The sequence below is a fragment of the Echeneis naucrates genome, chromosome 2 (assembly GCF_900963305.1).
Source record: "Echeneis naucrates chromosome 2, fEcheNa1.1, whole genome shotgun sequence".
Lineage (NCBI taxonomy): Eukaryota > Metazoa > Chordata > Actinopteri > Carangiformes > Echeneidae > Echeneis > Echeneis naucrates.
The window spans coordinates 9,402,186-9,426,000 of record NC_042512.1 but is presented as its reverse complement, the minus strand read 5'-3'; the positions used below and the strand labels follow the sequence as shown (position 1 = coordinate 9,426,000).

The 23,815-nt window shown below is 40.8% G+C and overlaps 5 non-coding genes across 5 annotated transcripts; 2 read left to right on the top strand and 3 right to left on the bottom strand.

Moving 5' to 3' along the window:
* Positions 1 to 5,979: 5,979 nt before the first annotated feature.
* On the bottom strand, positions 5,980 to 6,051 carry trnad-guc (transfer RNA aspartic acid (anticodon GUC)). The gene has a single exon. It is a non-coding gene; the product is annotated as a tRNA-Asp (tRNA).
* A 12,550-nt stretch (positions 6,052 to 18,601) lies between these two features.
* On the bottom strand, positions 18,602 to 18,683 carry trnas-uga (transfer RNA serine (anticodon UGA)). The gene has a single exon. It is a non-coding gene; the product is annotated as a tRNA-Ser (tRNA).
* A 1,448-nt stretch (positions 18,684 to 20,131) lies between these two features.
* Positions 20,132 to 20,322, top strand: LOC115057736 (U2 spliceosomal RNA). The gene has a single exon (XR_003841948.1). It is a non-coding gene; the product is annotated as a U2 spliceosomal RNA (small nuclear RNA).
* A 446-nt stretch (positions 20,323 to 20,768) lies between these two features.
* Positions 20,769 to 20,841, bottom strand: trnac-gca (transfer RNA cysteine (anticodon GCA)). Its single transcript has one exon. It is a non-coding gene; the product is annotated as a tRNA-Cys (tRNA).
* A 1,637-nt stretch (positions 20,842 to 22,478) lies between these two features.
* trnal-cag (transfer RNA leucine (anticodon CAG)) lies at positions 22,479 to 22,561 on the top strand. Its single transcript has one exon. It is a non-coding gene; the product is annotated as a tRNA-Leu (tRNA).
* The last annotated feature ends 1,254 nt before the right edge of the window (positions 22,562 to 23,815 follow it).

The following is a 23,815-nucleotide window of genomic DNA, read 5'->3' as shown; positions in this document are numbered from 1 at the left end:
CGGTTTGTGTGGCGGGAAAACTTTGCAGAGTGAAAGTTTATGGCAGCATGGAGTAAATGATGTTTTGGCCGATTTTGTGAAAACAACTTGAGCCAATTTACGCGGTTGTGTTTTCCGTGCGGACGATCTGTAGAATGTTTAACGTTGATGAACGGACCAGACGGAAGGAGCACGCGCTCAGGAGACATCTAATAAACAGCCGGAAAATGCTAAACAAGCTAAGTGTAGCATCGTGCTAACTAGCTGAAGCCGCTGTCAGACATGCAGTGAATTAAAGTGCACCGTTTCATTTAGCAGCCAAACGTTGTCTTCAAGGAATAGCAACGCATTTAGTTAGGATACGGTGCTAGTTTTTATTTTTTTTTACCTTAGGCTTTCAGTTATGCTAAATCCACAATTGCTGCTAATTGTTTTAGCTGCTGCTAACTTTCTGTTTTGATGCGGAACTCCGTTCATTCCAGCAGAACAACCATGAACATCATATAAACAATTCATGAAGGACAGAAAGTCAAAGTCAAAAGAACTGTGGGCCGAAAGGAAACAGGTCCAGGTACGTGTGTGGACATATCTGTAAAATATGGAAGTCAATATGTGCGTGTGTGAAATGAATGATATCTTTTTGTTATTTTAGCAGATAAACATGGATAGATGGCGCCACATGGAGCTGATTTAAAAGCTCAGAGAGGGAAAACACTCCCATTATATACAGATCCGGAGGTAGCAGCACCTGATCTACTGAAGCATGATGTGAAGTTTACACGGTGCAAACATCAGCCTGCGGACTCTTAAAAGGATGATTCCTCTCCAAACGCCATCAGGTTGGAACTTCGTGGACCTGGACAACTGTTTGGCTATCGGACGATGTGGCAGGTACTCAGACAAAAGTCCAATCTTCGAGTGAAGAGAGATGATGTGATGAATGAGAGAGCACGCAGAAGGTTTCTAAGAAGAAGCTGCTCCTCAATGGGAGCGAACTGTATGTGGCATGCAGATGGTTCTGATAAACTGGCTCTCTCAGGACGCATGGATGGATTTTTTCACCTAAAGTGCTGTGGCTCCAATGTGGACCGACAAATAACAAGAAGCCAACAGTGATCGCTGAGAATCTCCTCTCATGAGACTGAGGACTGATTGTGGCACGGAGAATGGCATTATGGCTGCCATTCAGTCTCCCCTACGCCTCCATCATGATGACTGCTGCTCTGGGCCGTCCAGCCACATGTATGGCTCATCCACGAATAAGCAGCGTGTTGAATCCTGGTGGGCCATATTTAGAAGGGGAAGGTAAGTGGCCTTCATGAAGTCATTTTATTATGACTGACCTTTCATTTTATTTTTATCTTTATGTTCTATCTCAGATGAACTCCTCTAAACATATATAATAATTGAGGCTGGGACTTTAACTTTTTCATTTCAATTCACTCATTACAAAGCCTTTAATGAATTAGATTTTTTTAATGGAGTCCCACTTCTACTAATAATATATATATTCTTCCGATTCTATCCATTTCTACAGGTCTTAGTTCTGGATGGAGTTGTTTGCTGGATACTTCAACGGGAGCCATGAGCATCAGTGCCTTCTGAGATGTTGCTATGGTGATGTTGGATGAGTGTGTGAGACTGTGGAACAGTCACAGGATTCACACTTCCAGAACAGCGTCATGTCCAATGAACTGTGCTGCTGACCACACAGGTAATATTGGTGATGATTGATATTTCCATGTTGGTTTTATTATTTTATCCCTTAAATGTAAATAAATAATATAAATGCTATTTATTCTATCTAACACAGATTTGGCTCCACAGACTGGATTTGAGATTGAACCAGCTGATTCGGATGCTGTTCCAGAGGCGAGCCTGTCAATAGCTCCATGTGGGGACTCAAACATGCAGGAGGACTTTGACTTTGTTATGGAGCACAAACAACTACAGAAGCCAGAGAACTGGGAGTCTGCAACAGAACTGTACATGAAGCTGAAAGAAACTGCTCAGCTGTGAGTCAGTGAGAAAGGGAATTTTCCCTTCCTGCATTATCAAGTGCTTACTCATTGGGGTTTCTGTCCTATTTCTATTTTATTTATTTATTTAATTTTTAAATTAATTTTTAAATATACATGTCAAGAGCCATGAGATGACTGTGCTGTGATTTGGTATTAGACAAGTAACACAGAATTGAATCAAATATTGCCATGACTGAAAAACATGCAATTTTCCTGTTTTAAAATAGTTTGGAAAAAACTCATAACCAATCTATCACAGATGCAATCAGAAGGAAATATTTGCAATTTTTTATTGATTGTAAACATAACATTTGCATTCCCATTGTTTCATTTCTTCAGATGAACAGTTACCAGAATCATTTGGAAACATCACAAGGAAAAGTGAACGACAAGCTATGAAATCTGATTTGGAGTGGTGGAACACTGCAGTCTGTCTGAACACCAAGTGTCACAGCTTCATTTGTTCTGAGTTTGAAATCAATTGATAAATTATAGCAAAGTAATGAGTCCTATATTTTTGTAAGTATGGAATACAAAACCTCTTGAAATAATGTGTTTTGTCTGAAACTTAACGGTGAAAATCTGAACTGTGAGGGAAAACAAAAAAAAACACCTTTTCGGAGTCTGGTCTCGAGGGGTGATCCAGTTACCAATTACAAGTTACAGTTACAAATCCATGTGTGACTTAAACACTGTGTGTGAATCTAGGAGTGCTAATTTCAATGTGTTTGAACATGTATTGGGAACTGGGAATGGAGAGTCATCCAGGAACTCTATTCTTGGCGATGGTTCCAATCCGGACGGGGGAGGTGAAGTCAGCCCAGCTGCAAACATCAAAACATCCTCCAGAGACACAGCAGCCTGACCTTCTGCAAAGAAAACCTTCAGTTACATCTTGGCAATGTATTTTCTCAACCAATCATTAAAAAATGTGATTTACAAACCTTCACAATCAAAGACACAGTCGGCCCAGTAGCCCAAAGTTTGACTTTCTTTAAGTCTCCTGTTACTTCCTGATGGACTGAGGTCAGGTTTGAAGAGTCTCAAGTTCCAGACCAGTGAGTGGCTTTTCAGAGTGGCACAGGACAGGGGCCAGCAAAGTAGGCTGTTGCTGCAGTGCAGTCAGAAACTGAAGAGCTGAAAGACCATCTTTGAATCTAAAAAGTCACCACAAACGTTGTTTCACATTTAAATGACCTAAAGAAACTTCAATGTTTTCTAAAATGACTATCCACCCAAACATATAGAAATGAGTAAAAATGGTTGTGTGTTGAACATTACTGATTTAAAGAAGAACTCTGTGTCTTGCTTTGGACTTGGCAGGGTAAATGTTTTTGAAAAATAGTTCAAGCAACAAAGCATATGTCATGTGATATATAAAGTTAATGATCATTAACCATTAGTATTGTTTACATCTAACCCTGTTCATACCATTTGCATTGTACACCAAGAACTGATGTCCTTCTGGTCCATCAGAAATGGGCCGGTCTTTCAGATGTTTCATCAGTAGAGTTAAAAACTCTCGTCTCGGCCCACCTGTGTCAATTCCTTCTTCCAAAACAGCAGCATCATCTGTGAATTTTACCAGCATGTCACAAGTTTCAGAATATGTTGAACATCTTACAAATGCAAATATCTTTCCCATGTAATCAATAAATTAAAATTAAATTAAGTGAGTCGCTGTTGTTTTTTTACTTACCCGTAGCAAGTACTCCTGACTGGATTTGTTTCAGGTGGATCCAGATCCTCAGTGTCAGATATTACTGTCTGAAAAACAAATAAAAATGTCTGAAACAACACACTGAAAGCAAAGAACATCAGGCTGCCATAATCTGCCTTAATACCTGTCCAGGCTGAGCTGTGGATGAATCTCTGAAACATGATAAAATTGATAAACTGATGAACTTTATGATACAGAGTATAACAGAGCTTTGAGTAACATTTAGAGGTAGAGAGGAACCATAAGATTTATAAATAAGAGATTATTTTGTTATAAATGATATTACACATGATAATTTCTACCACATGTTCATCACAATCACATCAACAACTTAGAGACAAATTACTTCTTTTGTAAAAACTAATACCTACCCTTTATCTTCAGGTTTGCGTTTGGGAGAACTGTGTTTTTTTGGTTCAAAAACCTGAGAAGAAAAGCACACAATTGTCAGCAACTTTAAACAGCTTCCATTATTGTTCCCTCACCACATACAGTATATATAAATGGTGAAAGGTTATCAGGGTGTCTGATTGGAATAGTAAATGCCAAACAATCAAGACTTGATTCTTAGACTTAATGCCTGAAACAAAATGCATATCCTATCAATAAATAAATAAAAAAAAAAACTGAATCAAAGTACAAAATGTAAAAATGAACGTACCACAGTGTCAGCTGCATTGAATTCAGCTGTGCTCCTCGATGTGATGACAATTTCAGAATCAGAGTCTGATGTATCAACCTCTGTAGTAAAAGCAAACAATTCAACACATTATTAATTATGCTGCATCAGAGTAAATAAATATGTAAAAATATTGAATGAAGAGATCCACAAACCTCCTCTAAAGTGTGTTTCTAGGCAAATGAAAAAAGTGCCTTTCCTATTTCCTTTTTATATTCTGCCAGTTTGAATGGGCTTTCTGGCCCAGGCACATGGAGCACCTCTGAACAGTCTGGATACAAAAGAAGGTCTGCTCCTTCATCCATCTTCTTGTTAAATGTTCTCATTTCTTGGACAGCTTGCTTCAGTAGATCAGGTGCTGCTACCTCCGGATCTGTATATAATGGGAGTGTTTTCCCTCTCTGAGCTTTTAAATCAGCTCCATGTGGCGCCATCAATCCATGTTTATCTGCTAAAATAACAAAAAGATATCATTCATTTCACACACACACATATTGACTTCCATATTTTACAGATATATCCACACACGTACCTGGACCTGTTTCCTTTCGGCCCACAGTTCTTTTGACTTTGACTTTCTGTCCTCCATGAATTGTTTATATGATGTTCATGGTTGTTCTGCTGGAATGAACGGAGTTCTGTATCAAAACAGAAAGTTAGCAGCAGCTAAAACAATCAGCAACAATTGTGCATTTAGCATAACTGAAAGCCTAAAATAAAAAAAATAAAAACTAGCAACGCATACTAACTAAACGCGTTGCTATTCCGTGAAGACAACGATTGGCTGCTAAATGAAACGGTGCACTTTAATTCACTGCATGTCTGACAGCGGCTTCAGCTAGTTAGCGCGATGCTACACTTAGCTTGTTTAGCATTTTCCGGCTGTTTATTAGATGTCTCCTGTGCGCGTGCTCCTTCCGTCTGGTCCGTTCATCAACGTTAAACATTCTACAGATCGTCCGCACGGAAAACACAACCGCGTAAATTGGCTCAAGTTGTTTCCACAAAACGGCCAAAACATCATTTACTCCATGCTGCCATAAACTTTGAAAATGTTTTCCCGCCACACAAACCGATACAAACTTTTTGAGCTCACAGTCAATCTTCTTCTGGATCACTTCCGGCATTTGGTACATTCCCCTTCCGGAAGACGAAATTTGTTTCGGGATTTGTAAAAGTGTTCTGCCACTTGTAAATTTGTTTCGCAACTTGTACATTTTCTTGTCCGTGGTAAAAGGGTTTCTCGTGTGTAATTTTGTTTAATAAAATGTAAAAATGTTTTCCAACATGTAAATTTGTTTCACGCTTTGTAAAAGTGTTTCGCACTTTGTAATTTTGTTTTGCACTTACCGGCCACCGTAGTTTAGAGTTGGGGTGCACTCGCTTAACTACTCCGAGTTGATCTAACTAACTCAGATCTGCTGATCTGTCTTTACAAGAGACAGACAGGAAGTTGGACTTTGTAAAGCAAAGGGAATCCGGTTGATTTTCAAAATAAAACTGCTGTCTGCGAGCAGGACGCCGCTGACCAGAGAGAGTTCACTTCTGTCACTGAGCTATTAAAGAAAAACACACGTGCTCTCCCCGTCGGGGAATCGAACCCCGGTCTTCCGCGTGACAGGCGGAGATACTGTCCACTATACTAACGAGGAGCTGGAAAGAACGATATCACGTGGTGTAACTTCACTTCCTCCGTGGAAAAACAAAGAGAGAATAAAGTTATTTCCTCCCAGTTTCTATCCAGAATCATCATCAGCACAGCTTCTGTCAGGAACATCTGTTTGTTGCTGACAACATCTGGATTACAGATGACACATCTGACTGATATTATCTGTGTCATGGTGTTCAGAGATTTCAGCAGCTCACATCCAACACAGAGACTCTGAGCAGGCCCACCTGGTCTTAGACCCAGACCCAGACCCAGACCTAAATCCAAACCCAGGAGACAGAGGTTGAGTGAGTCAGTGAGGAAGAAGCTGCTCGTTCTCCTTCAACAGTTTGATCTGAGGAAAAGTCACTTCCTCTTTTCAGGAATCAACTTCTACCATCTGTCCACTAGATGGAGATAACTGAGCATCAACTGAGAACTGAGTTCTTCATCATCTGGAAACAGACAGCATTGTTTTCTTCAGCTGGAGCTCTTTGTTCAAATCTACATTGAGATTCAGAGCCAAATGTTTTTCCTTTCCTGGATTTACTTCATCATTTCAGTGACTCTGTGGATTCAGCTGACAAATGCAAAATACAACCAACATTTAAACGATGATGTGTTGAAACAAAACTTTATTGATTCAGTCTGGTCAGCAGAATATAACCTGATGAAATCAGCAACATTAAACTGATGTTTCTACATGAATGCATCACTGATTCTAAAACCATAAACTGAACATGAATCCAGCACTCAGCGTTACAGCAGCACACCTCTGTTACTGTGGAGCTGTGTCTCTTTTCTACTTTATTATAGATGACAGAAAAAAACTCCAGATAAGAAGCAGCTGTACATGCAGTGACTAGTTCTCCTGCTCAGGTATCGTCTCTCAGGGCAACATGTGTTGTCTTTGTGTGTCTTTGTGTCCGATGCTTCACAGCTCACAGGCCAAAGTACGTGCTGGCCTTCATGGCTCACCTGTACAGATCAGAGAGCTCAGCTTGCTGCAGAGCTGTTATAACGCTCCAAAGCAGGAGGTGGAAATGACTTTTCCTGTTTCAGTCACTGTGGGAGCAGCCTGGTCCAAAAGGGTTGGATTAAGGCTCTGAATGAATCCTGGAGTGTTCTGGGTGGGAAGTGCCATCTCAGGCTCCCTTTAAAAGCCAGACGGGCTTGAAGAGCAGTTGATTGCTGTGATGATGAACTCTGAGTTCCTGATGATTCTCTTGGAGGAACTGAACGGTTCCTGTGATCCATGTTTGTCTCATTCAGACTGCAGCCTGAAGTCCCGGGGACATCATGCTACTGAACAGATCAATGGAACTGAAATAAACTGACAGTCCAACAGGAGGCAGGAAGAAGAAAGTAAAGGCCACAGACAACAATTCATCTGAAGATATTCAGTATTAATGCTGAGAGAAGTTCAGATCTCATCGTCAGTCCAGCCATCACATTTTCTTCCCTTTTTACCAACAGTGAAGTATAACAGTTTCTAGTTTCAAGCCTCCTTCAATACAACTTCCTCAGAGACACTGAAGAACGAGACCCGACGAAGAACCCAGGATAGAGAGGTTCAGTGAACGTGGTGTTGAAGGTGTGGAGGTGGATCAGTGAGTCAGAGGAGACTCTGTAGAAGGACAGAGAGCCAGCAGGACAGTCCACATACACTGCTACTCTGTTAGAGACAGAGGAGGAGGAGAGGGATGTTTTTCTGTTGTTGTGACAGACAGAGTAACCACCATTAGAGCACATCAGAGTCCAGGAATGATCGTTATATTCGAACAAACAGTCATCACTGCCTCCTTTCCTTCTGATTCCTCTGTAGCTCACTGAGATATAAACCACTCCTCTCCACTCAACCTCCCAGTAACAGCAACCAGTCAGACCATTTCTACACAGCAGCTGAGGACAGTTATTAAATCTGTCTGGATGAGCAGGATATGACTGATACTCTGCTACACGTGTCACCTTCCTGTTGTTGTCAGACAGTTTGAGGTTTCTCTGGATTGTGTTTGTGTCCAGTTCCAGTTCACAGACATCTGATGGAGAGAACAAGAAACAACAGCTGCAGTTTATCATCTGTTCATTTATCAACAACTTTACTGAAAGTGAATCATTCAAACTTACATTTCATCACCTGTGAATAATGTTTGACTACATTTAAATGAAAAGCCAACAATCCAGTTAGAACATCAACAGTTACTGAACATGAGAGTCAAGATGTCAGCAATGTTCTGCTTTTTTTCTGCTGTGGAGTCAAAGATGACGGCTGATGGAGATCCACATCAATAAACACATGAAGTGTTGATCCTGAATGAAACTCATCTTTGTACTACAGTCAGAAATGTAAAAATCTAGTGTAACATGAGCAGCTGAGTTTTCATGAATCAAAGTGAAAACACACTCACACTTCCTCAGACCAGGTCTCAGTCTCTGTGGTCCACCATGGTCCACCCTGGAGGAAGAAACAGAGTCAGGATCAACTTGATCCACCATCAAACATGAAGCAGAGTTCCTCAGAGCTGTCCAGACCTGAGAGTGTCCAGTCCAGCAGACAGAAGCTTCACTCCTGAGTCTCCTGGATGATTGTAGCTCAGGTCCAGTTCTCTCAGATTGGAGGGGTTGGAGCTGAGAGCTGAGGCCAGAGAAGAACAGCCTTCCTCTGAGACCAGACATCCTGACAGACTGAACACACACACACACACCAAAAACATGTTATGTGTGGATGAAAATGTAAGATGAAGAAACCATTGAATAAAAATTAGCAAATACAATTCACTCTAAACTAGTCGAATATCATTTGTTGTATTTAAATTTGGTGTCCTGTTTTCCTTCTCTCGCAATCCTCTCTGAACAGGTTTTGCAACAGCAAAATGCTGCTGTTATCTTTTGCCACTGAGAAAAACAACCACAATGGTGAAGACATGTTTATTATTAGTCAGGCAGAGAGGGGGCCAGGTTTAGGTCCTGATAGGAAGGCGTGACAGATGGCATAACCAGTGCTTCATGGCCTGTTTGGGCGCTACTCTTCCTGCAAACACTTTCACCAAATTAACCAATTTATTGAAACTTCTTAACAGATAAAATGTACCTATCAGATCGATAAATAATTGCATAGTTTTCCCCCCAAATCAAATATTGTGCATCCCTACAATAAACACACACTTTCTGATGACTGCAGACAGCTGATAATAAAATAATATAACCACTTTCATGAGTGCAGAAAATAACTCAGACAAATGAAGAGAAGTGATAAATAATATATAAATCAGGTATTTACACACTGAGCTGTATGAATTAAACAAAATCAAATCTTTTTAGAGAATCAGCAGAACAAAGAAACACTAAGAGAGAAAACAACAGCTGAACCACAAACACACAGATTAAAGTAAAGACACAGTTGCTCAAAAACTGCAGAGTGAAGCATTGATTCTGCTCTGTGTTCAACCAGGTTCATTCATCCACAGAGCATCATATCAGCAGTCCACTCAACCTCTGGTGTCTTTGAGCCCCTTAAATATTTTCCTGAATGAGAACGCCATCATCACAACTGTGACAGATGCCAAAAGCAGCAGAAAGGTTGTGTCCACCTCCCTAAAAGTAAATGATCCTCAGTGAACATAGAAAACACCACTGGAGGATTCACCAGGAGGACACCAGCATGACCCAACATGCACCTGTTGGCTCAGCAACATGTGTGTGTTTAATTTGTTTCACTTAGTGTGTTCTCCAGGTGGTGATTCAAATCAGTGATTCATTATGGAGCATGAAGCTTTTTATACTGATGGCAATCTCCCAAAACTACAAACCTCTTCAGTTCATTTTATCTCATTTAATGAAAAATCATAACTAATATATAAAGAGTCTTGACACAAAACATGAACTCTGACCTGAGAGTTTCCAGCTCACAGTGTGGACTCTTCAGTCCAACAGACAGCAGCTTCACTCCTGAATCCTGCAGGTTGTTGTTACTCAGGTCCAGATCTCTCAGACTAGAGGACTGGGAGCTGAGGACTGAGGACAGAGCTTCACAGCTTCTGTCTGAGAGGTGACAGAGGCTCAGTCTGAAGTACAATTACAGAAGAAGAGGGAAATTAAAAAAAAAAAAAAAAAAAAAATTTATGTTGGTGATGTGTAATAAAACTGCACAAACATGTTGTCAAAACACACAATATTTAAAGATATGTCTATGAATTATTAATGCAAAACAGACATAAGCGAACCTGAGTCCTTCCAGTCTGCACTTTGGACTCTTCAGTCCAGCAGATAGCAGCTTCACTCCTGAATCCTGCAGGTTGTTGTTACTCAGGTCCAGATCTCTCAGACTAGAGGACTGGGAGCTGAGGACTGAGGACAGAGCTTCACAGCTTCTGTCTGAGAGGTTACAGAGGCTCAGTCTGAAGAGGAATCAGCAAAATAAGATAAGTGATTCAAAATGTTTTTGAGTCTCAACCAAAAAAGATTCAGTTGATCTAGATGGATTTATTTGCACATACAGAACTTTGTTGGAGGCTTTGACCACTGGCAGCAGCCTCAGAAGAGCCTCCTCTGAAGCAGAGTATTTCTTCAGGTCAAACACGTCCAGATCTTTTTCTGATGACAGTAAGATGAAGACCAGAGCTGACCATTGAGCAGGAGACAGTTTATCTGTGGAGAGACGTCCTGATCTCAGGGACTGTTGGATCTCCTCCACCAGAGAACCATCATTCAGTTCATTCAGACAGTGAAACAGGTTGATACTTTTCTCTGGAGACAGATTCTCACTGATCTTTGTCTTGATGTACTGGACTGTTTTCTGATTGGTCTCTGAGCTACTTCCTGTCTGTGTCACCAGGCCTCGTAGGAGAGTTTGGTTGGTCTGCAGTGAAAGACCCAGAAGGAACCGGAGGAACAAGTCCAGGTGTCCATGTGGACTCTGTAAGGCCTCATCCACAGCACTCTGGTAGAGAATTAAAGGTTCAGGTTTGTTCCTGAGCAGATTTGACCACAGGGAGGTTGTTCTTTCTTCTGCCATCAGATTGACTCCAGAGTTGATGAAGGTCAGATGGACATGAAGAGCAGCCAGAAACTCCTGAACACTCAGATGGACGAAGCAGAAGACCTTGTCCTGGTACAGCCCTGTCTCCTCTTTGAAGATCTGTGTGAACACTCCTGAGTAAACTGATGCTGCTCTGATATCGATGCCACACTCTGTCAGGTCTGATTCATAGAAGATCAGGTTTCCTTTCTGCAGCTGCTCAAAAGCCACTTTTCCCAGAGACTCAATCATCTTCCTGGTCTCCGGACTCCAGTGTGGATCTGACTCAGCTCCTCCATCGTACTTGACCTTCTTCACTTTGGACTGAACCACCAGGAAGTGGATGTACATCTCAGTCAGGGTCTTGGGCAGCTCTCCTCCCTCTCTGGTCTTCAACACCTCCTCCAGAACTGTAGCAGTGATCCAGCAGAAGACTGGGATGTGGCACATGATGTGGAGGCTTCGTGAGGTCTTGATGTGGGAGATGATCCTGCTGGCCTGCTCCTCATGTCTGAACCTCTTCCTGAAGTAATCCTCCTTCTGGGGGTCACTGAACCCTCTGACCTCTGTCACCATGTCAACACACTGAGGAGGGATCTGATTGGCTGCTGCAGGTCGTGTGGTTATCCAGAGGCGAGCAGAGGGAAGCAGTTTCCCCCTGATGAGGTTTGTCAGCAGCACGTCCACTGAGGTGGACTCTGTAGGATCAGTCAGGACCTCAGTGCTGTGGAAGTCCAGAGGAAGTCGACACTCATCCAGACCGTCAAAGATGAACACAACCTGGAAGTGATCAAAGCTGCAGATTCCTGCTTCTTTTGTTTCAGTGAAGAAGAGATGAACAAGTTCCACCAAGCTGAACTTCTTCTCTTTCAGCACATTCAGCTCTCTGAAGGTGAAGGGGAATGTGAACTCTATGTCCTGGTTGGCTTTGTCTTCAGCCCAGTCCAGAGTGAACTTCTGTGTTAAGACGGTTTTCCCAATGCCAGCCACTCCCTTTGTCATCACTGTTCTGATTGGTTGGTCTCTTCCAGGTGGGGGTTTAAAGATGTCTTCTTGTCTGATGCTTGTTTCTGCTCTGTCCTGTTTCCTGGATGCTGTTTCAATCTGTCTGACCTCATGTTCCTCATTGACCTCTCCAGTCCCTCCCTCTGTGATGTAGAGCTCTGTGTAGATCTGATTCAGAAGGGTTGGGTTTCCAGCTTTAGAGATCCCCTCAAACACACACTGGAACTTCTTCTTCAGGCCAGATTTGAGTTTACGTTGACACACTCGAGCACGACTTTCTGAATAAACAAAGAACAGAAGAGATTTTTAAAAAAAAAAAGAAAAAAAAAGGTTGATATTTACTTCTCCTAAGGAATAAGAATATGATCATATTTCTCTCAGTCTCCTCAGACTTTACTAAATGTCTAATTGATCCATCATGTTAAATCCTCTTACTGCTCTGCAGACAGTCAGCCAGCTCCTCCTGCTTCATCCTCCTCAGGAAGTTCACTGTGATCTTCAGAAATGCCTCTCTGCTCCTCCTCTGCTCTTCATCCACCTCATCATCCTCATTCTTCATGAATTGTGGGTAATCTGGACTCAGACTCCTTTTGATTTTCTTCAGCTCGTTCTTCACAAAACAGACGATGTTCTCCTCCAGCATCTGGAACACAATAACATCCTGTGTAAAGTTCACTCTCAGTATAAACTGATGGATCAAAGCATCAGATCATCAGTCAGCAGAGTTCAACTTTAGCTGCTGCTGTATCATCTGCTGCCACGTCTCTTTCCAGAGCTACACAGAAAGATTCAGACCTGCTGACTTCACTAAACTAACTTCACTGGTGTAACTTACTAAGTTTGACTTTAGATTCTGACAACACAGAGATCCTGATCATCACATGAAGACCAAACTGATACAGCCCTTCAACACATCAACTTAGGAAGTGAAAATTCAGGGTATTAACTGTGACTGTGGCTGAAGATGGATCAGACCACCTGAACTAGTTCACTGATGAATGATTCCATCTTTAAACCCTGTAGAGACAGAGTCCATGGAGGTCCAGGACTGAATCTGATTAACTTTGGTCTTTGTTATTAAGTCACAGCTCAAATTATCTGGAAAACAACTAAATAACAAACCTTTCTTTAAGATTCACTGTAGATGAAGAAGAAGGAGCAGAAATGTTTTGTAAAAGTCTCCAACAGACCATATTCATACAGAACATATCTGTTGAGACTGATGGATTATTGCTCTGTGGTGAACTACAACTCCCAGTCCTCTCCCACTCTCTCCCACCCCAAACCTGTTCAATCCCAATTCAACTCCTGTCTGTCACAGAGTAAAGCTCTACTGGTCTAAAGAGTGCAGCTTCAAACTCAAGTCTTTGTTGGTGTCTGTTGTAGTCACTGGATGAACATTTACACACCATAAATATGGAGTCCAGGTCTGTGTGATGATGTTTGTCAGACTGAACTCTGAGGAGAAAAGACACAAACACACAGTTTGTTCCAGGAGTTTTCTATGAACACCAGAGAAACTGATAGACAAGCTTTGATACCTTTCATGAGTCCAACAACAACAAATGATCAGCTTTTACCTTTTTTCTTTGATAAAGTCATCCATAGACTGATCACTCTTCATGGACACACAGCTGGACACAGCAGACTGTTGTCCTCCCTTAAACATAATAGGACGATCCATAGACCAATCACTCTTCATGGAGACACAGCTGGACACAGCAGACTGTTGACTTCCCTTCAAGTTCTTTGGAGGACCCATTGACTGATCACTCTTCATGGAGACACAGCTCACAGGAGAATCTGGTTTCGACCTCTTGTTGCTAGTACAAACATCGCTGGAAGTAAAATGATCAACAACCAATAAACTGAACAGAAAAAGATCAGTTTAAAATAAAATACTGAAGTTAGGTTTTCATTTGTATAGCTATGAATCATTCTGTTACTTTAATTGAAATGTGCAAGACAAATACTTATGCTACAACTACGACTACTACTACTACGAATAATAATAATATTAATATCTACTCATGTTGGTTGAGCTCTCTATTAATACAGTAAATACAGTAAAAAAAACCTAAGTGTCAGTGAGAGTGAATAATGATGGAGCAGTGATCTGAGTGCTGAGCTCTGACAGATGGACAGTTAGAGATCCTCATCTCACCTCTGAGCTTTGGTCTGACTCTCATGTTCCCCACACAGAGTGATTTTAGAGGGAGGGGCTCCCTCCTCTCTGTCCTCACACTGATTCATAGCTGAGCCTCCACCTGCTGGAAAAGTTACAGCCATTCAGAGCCAACAACTATGTCACCGAATTCACCCAACAGATCAGAAATATGGATTTCTTCATGACTTTAATATCAAAGTCTAATTTTTATTTCTTACCTGAGGATAATATCCCATCATAAAGCTAATATTTCCATGTGAAACATTTTGAAATGTGTTTACTAACAATTGAAACCCCAAATCAAGTAAACAGCTGAAGAAATACCATCTTCATGATTATTTTTTTTTCTGAGCCACATCCCCCACAAGTTATGTTTGTATCAACAACTGCAGTGTAGTTTTATAATCTCTGGTGTTAATATTTTACTGAAATTTTACATCTTGTAGCTTTGATGGAAAACAGATCTTGATCTTTTAAAAAAAAAGCCACAAAACTTTTTAATCATTATCTTTTATATATTATATTGTATTTCATGAGAAGATATTCCTTGAAACAAATTGAAGTGAATTGTCAGATGACATTCTGCTGGTTTAACTGATATCATGCTGATGTTTTCAGCAGCTATTTTATGAGTTCATGTCTTTATCACAAACATTTTAAGAGCTCTTGTTACTAAGTAACCACATCATCCAAAACCAACCCTCTTTATCTGGAATCTGAACAGGGAGCTGTGAGGAGTTTGATGGCTCATCATCACGATTAAAGCAACATTTAAATTAATAGACCAGTTTCCTTTAATAGTGAATATGAAACAGAACTGACCAGTTTTTGTTCTTTTATCACTTTGTCTATCTCCTTGTCTTTTTGTCATGTTCTTCAACTCTTCAACAGCCCATCTCAGTTAGTGACTAGTTAGTTAGTGACTATTCTTTATATATATATATATATATATATATATATATATGAGAAGGTAGCTGGTTGAAAATGATCATCATGGCCCCAGATATGAGCATCAAACGGTCAGTTTTCAAATAAATTTCTAAATGTCAATTCCTAAATAATCTATCACTGATATATCAGGAGTCAGAAGGAGTGAAGTTTAGTATTTTATACATCTATGCAACTAAATAATTTTAAATTTCCATTTTGTTGGCTTTACAATCTGTTTTTAAAACAGTTCAACATTCACTGACACAAACAGGATGAAGGCTGTTGGTTATGTTACCTGATGGTCGAACTGATCTTCATGCAGCTGATGAGTGAAGGTGAACTTTAACTGCAGCTTCCATGAAAAAAATAAAGACAACATATCCATGTATATCTGACAGCAGGTTTTCTAAAGTTGTTGATCCAAACACAGTCTGAGCTCTCTGTGGAAAACTGAATATGACTTACAGAAAAATCCGATACCAGAGCAGCGCTGAACTTTGGAATGAATTGAAGTCAATCATTAACAGACAGTAATAATCCACATCAGGTAGATCACAAGGCTCCAATGACCTTTGATTTATATGATGTGGTGTACAATATGGGACAAATATATGATTTTATATTTTGATACTATAAGGCAACACTTTTATACATGCCTACAGTCACAGTTATGTTTGTCTACAATATGCAGTTGAGCTATAGCATAAACAAAATGATCAGATTAGAAATGGCATACTATATCAAGGTTCTTGCACCATTTTAAGAGTAAAATGTAATGTTTTTTAAGACCTCAACAAATGAAATTTTAGACTTTTTTTTTTTTTTTTTTTAAACTTGAAGACAATTTAAACCTGGCCCCGCTGTGGCAGCACGTGAGTGCTATCCTCCTTTCATATGCGACTGGATGGCTTTGACCCCAAGGTCCCTTGCACATTGCCTCATTGTTGCTTTCAGCTGGTGCCAACCACCTCCTAAATGCACCCTCTTCCATCCATTTTTCATTAAATTTGCACTTCCCCATCTTTGCAAGTTGAACCGCTCACTTCATTTCGGAGTCTCTCATTAACTACACAGTCTTTGTACAAAGTTAATCAAACAAATACACACTATGTTTTCCAATCACTGTGCTTTCCCATTGGCATAACCCTAACCTTAACCGCCTGGAAATGTTATACCTATAGCAAATTTATGGTGATTTTAAGATCATTTCAGGCCACAAATACCTAGATTTTAATTTAAGACATTTTAAGACTTATTAAGGACCCACCAGAAGCCTGTATATGTCAGCGCTTATTCACAAAGCTGGTTATCAACTTGCTAATCAAACCCAGATTTTCCATCTAGATCTGTGCACTTTCACCGACCCCAGGGAGAGGACACAATACTGAATTTCACAACTATAAAATTAAGAAAACAAAGACTATAAATCAATAAAATGAACAAAAAGCAACAGAGTTGCTGCTCACAGAAGCTGCAAAAAATGCTGGGAAATCAATCACAGAGTCTGTCAATGAATACATTACTGGGATTATATTATTAACGCTTCAGCACATTCAATATAAACACACATCATACAGCCCTGACCACTGTTGTATCCAGACTGTGCTGACTGCTGCTTTTCATGGAGAGCAGCTGTGTTTTATATGTGTTGGATATTCCAAGCAGCACTGAGTTTCTCATGTCTGGATGTTGGTAAGAAAATAAGTTATTTAGCATTGTCTGAAAAAATGTACTGAATATGTTTTGAGCTACAAATGAACTGTCCGCTGTCTATTCTTCATTTCTTGTTTGTCACAATTCCAACCCTGCTCCTTTATCGGCGGCTTAAGACCGACAAAAGGAGGTCAAGAATTTCTACTATCACATCCTCCCCCTGAACACAGGAGCCAGCCATCCATAACCAGATGTGGACAAACCTCCTCCCCACAACATCACCCAAAAAGAAACTACCCTCATCATCACTTCATCACAGAGAGGGACCTTCTGCTGTCATCAGATTCAGTGATGTCTTCATCAGGGTCCTTATCCTTCCCTGGTGTGTCCAAAAGTTTGGAGGACAAAGTTTACACATCATTAACTGTCTATAATCAAAATCAAACACCAAGTCAATTTCTTCTTCTCTGTATTTTCACCTGTCTGTCCAGGTGTGCTCTGACTAACAGGACTTCAGCCTGCTGACCTACACTGAGCTGCTCTGTTTCCTCTGAAAGAACAAGTCTTCACTTCATGTTCAAACTGAGGCAGTAACTGCAACAGCGAGAAATGTTTTTCCATGCTAACGAAGCCTAATTAGCTAATTAAGATACGTTAGCATGCTAGCTAAATTAGCAAAGTTAGCATGCTAACTAAATTAGCTAATTTAGCTATGTTAGCATAAGGACGTAAGGACCTTAAACAAGGAGGACTCTGCTAAATATGTCTATTAAATGTTGTTTAAGAACAGTTTCACATGCAAACAGAGAAAAGACAAGTTCTCATTAAAGTTCTTACCTGAACTCCGGTGAATATTTGCTACAGGTGCTGCAGGAAGACGGAAGTTTGTTTCAAAACTCAGACTGGTGAATTTACAGCATTTAGCTTGCAGCACAACTTCCTGAACTTGTTTTCGGCACTGCTCCTCTTTTCAGTTCATTTCTAAGTTTTATTTTGTTTTCCATTTTCTCACAAAATGTCGAGCTGTAGCCACTTAAACAACTTTACACAACGCGCTGTCACTCCAAATGAATGACACCACTGACAGCCAATGACAACTGAGGGGACATGGAAGGACCAATCAGGTTTTCGGGGGAGGGAGCCTCAGCTGTGATCACGAGAGAATATTCTCATTCACTTCGACTCTTTCCTTCTCCTTATTTGTCCTAAAAAGGAACCAAGAAAGCCATCAAAGCTGAGCCACTTGGTTTTTCTTCATGCCAATCTGAACCAAAGACGAACTAAAACTGTTAGGATTTTCATTTACATCCTGTTGTATCATCCTTCATACTTGTCTATGTGGTTTAAATGTAAATAGTTCAACATTTTTAAATGATTTACATTTAATTAAAGATTAAAAATATTTTCAAACTGAGTTGGATCTTTGGGTTTTTTCATTTATTATTTGCCATTTATCATTCGTTCGCGAAACGAGTCATGTGCGTCTTTGTGCGCATGCGCTCATCCATCTGACACGAGTGTCACGCGTGGGAGAGCGATTAAAGACAGGTAATGCCTTTGATCTCCAGTGACGTCACACACATCCTCAGCTCCATGTAGGTTGGAGCTAAGGATGTGATTTGAGAATGAAGTTGTTCTGAGCGCACTCAGAAAACAGACAGGAAGTGTCATTTCTCCTGACGTGTAGCATGATTTTTGTGCTGGAGGTTGTTCATCAAACATAACCAGAAGCAGCCAGTAACCAATTTGAATGAAACCAGAACATGCTGTGATCCATCCAACCGTTGTTGGCAGGATTTGAACCTGCGCGGGGAAACCCCAATGGATTTCAAGTCCATCGCCTTAACCACTCGGCCACAACAACCATGCGCAGCAACGCTCCCATGACTCAGCATTTTCCAGCCTGGAGAGTTTCCTCCTCAAATGACAGGCTCTTGCTGCCTTCACTTCCCATGGAAGAAAAATGTTCATGTGGCTACTTCTATGAAGTACACTTCCTGCTGTCTGAGTAATGATTGTTACAAAAGGCCATTTGGGAACAAACATTGTGCTTGATTGTAAGCGGGTGTCAGTAATGTATCTATTCACACTTTTAATCATTTCATACTTTGGTTGCAGGTTATGCTGGCAGAAAGCCAAATATGGAGAGGAAGGCCCAGAAGAAGTTGAGCAGAGTATTGTTGGAGGAAGAGCAGGGAGCAGGCTTTCAACTTCTGTTTAGTTTGATTTATAGTTGATTTGATTATATTTGATTTATAGTTTTTTATGTATAGTTAAATGAAACACACTAGTCCTGCAAGTTTAAAGAAGGACTCGTCAGATCACAGAAAAAAGATTAACCTTCCTCTAGTGTTAAGGTCGGGGTTTTTGGGGATAATGCTTCAGATTTGAGGAAGGATAACAGGAAACTGCGATGGCCAGAAATGAACCCAGGTCAACTGCTTGGAAGGCAGCTATGCTGACCACAATAACACCATTGCAGGCAAATGTATTAATATGTAGACTACAGTTTTTTCCTTCATCTGAAGGGGTCGGTAGTGTGACAGGAGGTTTTTAATGATGTCGAGTAGCAGACAGAAACAGACCGATAGAAACTAAATTCCTGCTGTTTTATTGTTCTGTAAGAGCTGAGAGAATACATGTCTGTAAGTGTTGTTGTACATATCTGTATTACTGCCATGTTTAAGTTGGAATAAATTCACTGACGCTTTAAAATGATCGCGGTACTGATGCTAATCCCGTTAGCCGGTCTATGGCGTTATCCATTGTATGTTAGCATTAAGCGGACATAACGGACTTTATGTTAAGATAAAATTATTGCTGTAATTCTGATTAAAATGACTTTGAATGCTATTTTAAATACGTAGCTGTTCAGTCATTTGTGGTTTTATTTTGTGGATGACAAAGTAACTCATTTTATTATTCTCGCTTTCGGTCGAAAAAAGCCGAGTCCAGTCGAGGAGAGCCGAATCTTCAGAGAATCCGTGCAGACAGGGGGGTTATTTTGATGGACACACCATGAGGCCAATCACATGAGAGGACAAACTGATGTTTTCACAATAATATTCAGCTGGTAAATTGACATAGATATGAAGTTTTACAGGTTACCAAGAAGAGACGTTTTCTTTGCTCTACAACGTAACTTTGTGAAAATAACATGTCTGTGGTTGTTCTCTGATCCCTCCTTCGTTTCTTCATGTCTTCTGTTTGTGTCTCTCTCTCGGAGTGATGTTGTTACTGAAGCCGACTCTGACCCCTCACTGAGCGGGTCGGTGCGGAGAAACACTCCGTTACCTCCGACAGCTGAGCGGTATCGCTTCTCGGCCTTTTGGCTAAGATCAAGTGTAGTATCTGTTCTTATCAGTTTAATATCTGATACGTCCCCTACCCGGGGACCATATATTAAATAGATTTTTGGAACAGGGAGATGGAATAGGGGCTTGCTCCGTCCACTCCACGCATCGACCTGGTATTGCAGTATCTCCAGGAACGGTGCACTCCCTCTGTGTGTTCAATACAAGTCCTGTTCAGCTCAACATCACCTTAAACACATGATGTTGTCTTCATGTGTGTAACGCAGAGTGTACAGAGTGTTCATGTTCAGTTTATGGTTTTAGAATCAGTGATGCATTCATGTAGAAACATCAGTTTAATGTGAGTATTGTGTGTCCAACAGTGTACAGGACATCTGAGCAGCAATACTTCCACCTGCTGGAGGTTTATTGTTACTACAGCTGTAAAATAAATCTATCAGAACATGAACTCAGTCTGTAGAATCCAGAAGATTAATGACACACTTTGTCCTGCTGTTATGGAATCAAATCCTACTTTAGGTTTTCTATATTTTAAACTAATGGGCACTGTTGGGAACAAACAGAAAAAGACAAAGGCAAGATTTTTCTTTTTCTTTGTGCTTGCGTATGAAAGCATGTAGTTTCATGGTGGTGGCAGGGGGCACTCAGATTTGAACTGGGGGACCTCTTGATCTGCAGTCAAATGCTCTACCACTGAGCTACACCCCCCATAAACACACACAGCCCATCACTGCAGATCAGCAGGTCTGACTGAAAACATACTGTAAAGTATGAACCACAGGGGTCAGACTGAGACTTCTGAAATGTTTCATAAATAGACTGAACAGGTGAGGGCTTTGGGACGGGGCTCACTGCAGCATCTGCTGTTGATAGCTGCAGAGTGATGTGCGCTTTCCTGTCAGTTCCTCCACAAAAGTCTCCATTAACTCCAGGAACAGTCGCTAAATTTAATTAAAAGGACACAAAGGCCACACTGTTGACACTGATCGAAGATTATGTTACAGCTTCAGCTGGTGTCTTCACTGTGACAAGTGTCTTGTCAGGATACTTCAAGTAACACAGACATCAAACTTCACACAGCTACATGTGGTTCCATGGTGTCATCATGAGCACTCTGGACCTTAAATCTGTCATTCATGACAGTTTTAGATTTAACTAAACTCTTCATGATTGTACCACACAGCTTGGACAACTGGCAGTGGTGGGAGTCAAACCCATGCCTCTGAAGAGACTGGAACCTAAATCCAGCACCTTGGACCGCTCGGCCACACTACCACATAACTTCAGCTGTTTCACTGCAATAATGCCACATGTCTCACATTGTCTAACTTCTCAAAGTTGTGACTTTGGATGAAAGATACACTGTTACATGGATCAAAGGCAGCAGCTGTTCAGACTCACACATCATTCAAAGCTTCAAGGAAGTGACACACTACGTTTGTCTGTGGAGCTTCATTCACAGAGTGCACTCTATTGTGGAGGTCATGAGAAAAAAATGGGAGGAGTCTTTGATCTCTGTGATGTCATTAGAACCTTTGTGACATCACAGAATCAGCATCTCCTTTGATGGTTACTGATGGAACAGGAAAAGGTCAGATCCTGATATAATCTTGTGAACCCACAAGCTTGCCTTTTTTCTTTGTGTCAGACTTTCCTTCCTTAATTGTAGATACCTAACATTCTGCCTAATACTATACTTACAATAGTTGAACAGAGTGCAGATTATTGGACACATTATGTGAAGGGCTCGTCCAGGATTTGAACCCGGGACCTCTCGCACCCAAACCAAGAATCATACCCCTAGACCAACGTGCCCTTGACATGCATGAGAGGTAGCTGGATCGATGCCCTTCACAAATCCATGACTGTGGTGTTATTAGCAGCTAACTTGATGAAGATTTGATACAATCATTTTGTGGACTGAACTTCCATCAAAGGCTTGCAGAGAAACAACACGGTAAAGCAAAGCACAAAACTGTCGTGAGGATCTATCCCACATCGGTAACTCAAAGTGATGGTGGCCATTGGTGCAACTTAAAGTCTTGTAGAGAATGTGGGCATCGATCCCTCTACCTCTCACATGCTAAGCGAGCGCTCTACCATTTGAGCTAATTCCCCTGTATTGGCATGCAAGCTAAGCTTTGGGAAAAGGCCCTTTAACAACCTCTGAGTTCACCATCAACAGGTTTCAAAGATATTTAGAAATCATTCACGGCCTTAAAGGCAGATATTTAGGATAATTCCAGCTGGAATAGCAGGCTACAACAGGAAAAGTTCTGCATGTCTCTGTCTCTTGATGGGCTAATTTTTCAGCAAATTTTTCGGCTATTGTTGCAGCTTTTGTCGTCAGAATGGCCGAGCGGTCTAAGGCGCTGCGTTCAGGTCGCAGTCTCTCCTGGAGGCGTGGGTTCAAATCCCACTTCTGACAGAAACCACTTTTCTTTCACCTCAACGGCAGCAAGGTGTGTTTGGGGACAAAGTTCTTTTGGTCTACTTTTGACCGTCCAAACTTTTAAAAGACCAGAATTCCTTTGACATGTCGAAATATTGCCATTCTGTCCTTGGAAAATTGAAACAACCTGGTTTTGTCCACTCCACACGTATGAGGAAATGAAAATTTTGAGCCTCTGTGCGATCTAATCAGGCGATCTTTGAGTATTGTGGACTCACTTTGATGGGCAAATTTTTAAGCAAATTTCAGGCAGGAGTTGATCACACAACCATTATAATTTTAAGACTAAGCCACACAGAATATATATATTACATAACAACTAATTATGCTTGGATGAATGAAATAGTATTTTATTTAACAATTCGTGAAAACACCAAGAACAAGTGTGCATGTGGAGACATCCTCTTGATGATGAAATGAAAATCAGATTTTATTCCCATTTATATTTATAACTGTAAACTACGATCTCTTAAAGGTAAATGTAAAATCAATTGAAGAGTACATCCAAACTTACACGTTGACTTGAGTAGTAAATGCTTCTCATGCTGTTTCTCCTTTGCGGCTGCAGCGGTGTTATTATATCAGAGGCCCTTTGTGGTGCATATACTTATCTTTATTAGCATTTGTACTTGTATACACACACACACCTTTAATGAGGAAGAAATCAAGTTTTGAGAGGTTGCATGTGGCCAGTATGGGGCTTGAACCCATGAACTTGGCGTAAACTGAATATAACTGGCCAGTTACCAGGGTGATGGACAGGCCAACCACTGTCCATGACTTGTTCTTAGAATATGTTAAACAATGTGTGTGAGTATCTACTGTAACAGACCGACTGTAGCTGAATAGATAGAACGGTTTCATCCTCCTCCTGGTCTGTAGACCAGTTGGGCACCATTGAGATCTACAGGATCTCAAGCTATAAGTTAAACTGCAACGGCCAGGAATCGAACCGGGGTCAACTGCTTGGAAGGCAGCTATGCTCACCACTATATCACCAATGCATGAAAAATGGCGAGCATCCACTCCGAATGGACGCGAAATGGTACCGTTTGTTTGCGCTGTAAAAATTCTTATTTGTTTTATCGATGTTAGACATTTTAATTTCTGGTGATGAAGTCACACAGACTTCATCTGAGAACAGTCCATGTTCTCCAAATGGACCCAAAGTGCAGTTGTCACCAAATTTATCAAACAGTAATGTCAGATGTCAGTAATGTAAGATGTTCA